Raw genomic sequence first — 3,396 nt, forward strand, 5'->3', positions numbered from 1 at the left:
TTTTTCTTTTTGCATTTTCCCCATTTTTCCTTCATTATTCTCCTACTCAACCTTTTTTCTCTTATTGCCCTCCCCCCAGATATTGTGGGGTTTTTTTCCCTCTTTTCTTTCCCTGTTGTTGGTAATTGTGCTTGTGTTTATGTAGTATTTTTTTTTTTTTTTTTGCCCACTTTCTTTTAGTTTTTTGATGGTTCTTTGATTGTAGTTTTTGTGTAACTGAGTGGGAGACAGTTATTGTGCCCATGCGATGCAACCACAACCGCACCTCCAGCAGATCCACTTACTGAGTGAGAGCCACCAGTCTGATATGAAGCACAGGCCCTTTATGGTAGTGAATGATGCAGGCCGGCCCAAGGTCCAAGTAGAATACAAGGGAGAAACCAAAAGTTTCTATCCAGAGGAAGTGTCATCTATGGTTCTGACAAAGATGAAGGAAATTGCAGAAGCTTACCCACCAGCCACTCCTCAGAAGGAAGATGGGGCAATCTACTTCTGTAGTGATACTGCCTAGGAAACCCAAGGAGGGGTTGCTACGATTTGGGTCTGACTTGAGAGCACATAACAACAAAAACAACAACCCTGGGAAGACTTTTACCAATGCTGTTGTCACTGTGCCAACCTACTTTAATGATTCTCAGCATCTGGCTACCATTGCTGGGACCATTGCTGGGCTCAGTGTACTCAGAATCATCAATGAATAGACTGCTACTACTATTGCTTTAGGATTAGACAAGAAGGTTGGTGCTGAAACAAATGTGCTGATCTTTGACTTAGAAGATGGCACTTTTGGTGCGTCAATCCTCACTACTGAAGATGGAATCTTTCAGGTCAAATCAACAGCTGGAGACACCCATTTAGTAGGGAAGACTTTGACAATAGAATGGCCAACCAATTTATTGCTGAGTTCAAGCACAAACATAAGAAGGACATCAGTGAGAACAAGAAGGCTGTCCATCACCTCTGCACTGCTTGTGAAAGTGCAAAGCACACTCTTCCAGCACCCAGGCCAGTACTGAGATTGATTCTTTGTATGAAGGAATTGATTTCTATACTCCTATTACCCACACCCACATTGAAGAATTGAATGCTGATCTGCTCCATGTCACACTGGGCTCTTGGAGAAAGCCTTCAGGGATGCAAAACTAGACAAGTCTCAGATCCACGACATTGTCCTGGTGGGTGGTTCTACCCATATTCCTAAGATTGAGAAACTTCATTAAGATTTCTTCAATGGAAAAGAATTGAAAGAATTGAAGAAGAGCATCAACCCTGATGAGCTTATGGTGCAGCTGTCCAAGCAGCTATCTTATCTGAAGACAAATCTGAAAATGTTCAAGATTTGCTGCTCTTGGATGTCACTCCTCTTTCCCCTGGTATTAAAACTGCTTGTTGAGTCATGACTGTCCTTATTAAGTGCAATACTACTATTCCTACAAAACAGACACAGACCTTCACAACCTACTCTGACAACCAACCTGGTGTACTCATTCAGATTTATGAAGGTGAGCATGCCATGACCAAGGATAACAACTTGTTTGGCAAGTTTGAATTCACTAGCATACCTCCTGCACCACTTGGTGTTCCCCAGATTGAAATCAATTTGATACTGATGCCAATGGCATCCTTAATGTTTCTGCTGTAGATAAGAGTACTCGAAAAGAGAACAAGATTATTATCACTAATGACAAGGGCCGCTTGAGTAAAGAAGACATTGGCAGGACGGTCCAGGAAGCTGAGAAGTACAAAGCTGAAGATGAGAAACAGAGGAATAAGATGTCTTCTAAAAATTTGCTTGAATTATATGCCTTTAACATGAAAGCAACAGTTGAAGATGAAAAACTTCAAGGCAAGATCAATGATGACAACAAAGAGAAGATTCTTGACAAGTGTAATGAAATTATCAACTGGCTTGATAAGAATCAGACAGCAGAGAAGGAGGAATTTGAACATCATCAGAAAGAGCTAGAGAAAGTCTGTAACCCCACCACCACCAAGCTGTACCAGAGAGCTGGAGGCATGCCTGGAGGAATGCCTCGGGGCTTCCCTGGTGGTAGAGCTCCTGCATCTGGTGGTGCCTCCTCTGGACCCACTATTGAAGAGGCTGATTAAGTCAAGTTCTTGAGCATAGAGACCTTAGCATTGTTCCACAGTAAATTGAAGGGCCCAAATTTGTAGCATATTCAGTGGCAGTTTTAAAAGCTAAACTATTATACTAAATTACTGGGCATTCTCAATACTAGAAAATGGAATATGTGCATAAGGAAAGGAAGTAACATTGCACTTTACTACTACTGTATTGTAAGTGGAAAATGCAAGTCTTAAATAAAGCTGTATTTAAATTGGCACCATAAAAAAAAAAAAAAAAAAAGATGATGAAGAAGAAAGAATTGTGAAAGCAACACAGGAAAAACAAAAAAATTACTTACAAAGGACAACCAATAACAATAAGTTCTGATTTCTCAGCAGAAGCCAAGCAAGTGAGGAGACAATGGGATGGTATATATAAAACCAAGAGTTAATAAAGGGAGTCCTTTCAAAAGAGAATCAATAATAACAAACAACAACTGACAAGTAATACACAAGATGACGTAACCCAGAAACCAAAGTAAGATAAGCTATGGATATATCCAAAATAAAATAAGCTTACAAGATAGTAAACAGGGAACCAGTGACATCAATTGGCAAATAAGGGCAACTACAAACCAAAAAGAGGGAAAAATAGTGTAGTTACAGAACTTCTAACTGGTGAGGAAGTCAAGAGAGTTGCAAGATAGAATGGACTGTTCTAAACTTGGGAAGAAAATAAGAGAGTAACCTCAAAGAAAAATGATAAGCTTTCACCTCATAATAAAAAAGAGGACAAGCACAAATATTCAGCAAATACTAAAACAACAGCAACAAAGGAAATGATAACACGATTCATAAACTAATGAGCTTAGCACAGAAAATTATATGGAACAAAGAAACCAGGAACACCATGAAAAAACACATAACAAAATCACAGCAATCAATTCATATTTGTTGATAATTACACTGAATGTTAATGGATTAAATGCATCACTTAAGAAACCAAGAATTGCAAATTGGATAAGAAAACAAAACTCATCAATATGCTATCTATAAGAGACACACCTTAGAGTCAAAGACAAAAAAATAGACTAAAAATCAAAGGTTGGAAAAAGATATATCAAGCAAATGACAACCAAAAAGAGCAGGAGTAGCAATATTAATTTCTGATGTGCATGGGGTCGCTATAAGTTGGAAACGACTCAATGGCACTTAACAACAACAAAGCAGGAAACATCAAACAAAGATGGCAGGAATACACAGAATCACCGTACCAAAAAGAACTGGTCGATCTTCATCCATTTCAGGAAGTGGCATATGATCTAGAAC

At 38.9% G+C, this 3,396-nt stretch overlaps 1 pseudogene; it reads left to right on the forward strand.

Annotated features, from left to right (window-relative positions):
• Positions 1-247: 247 nt before the first annotated feature.
• LOC103203142 lies at positions 248-2,109 on the forward strand (annotated as a pseudogene).
• Positions 2,110-3,396: the final 1,287 nt, after the last annotated feature.

This window comes from Orycteropus afer, unplaced genomic scaffold (assembly GCF_000298275.1).
Source record: "Orycteropus afer afer isolate SDZICR_OR568_19922 unplaced genomic scaffold, OryAfe1.0 scaffold00202, whole genome shotgun sequence".
Taxonomy (NCBI): Eukaryota; Metazoa; Chordata; class Mammalia; order Tubulidentata; family Orycteropodidae; genus Orycteropus; species Orycteropus afer.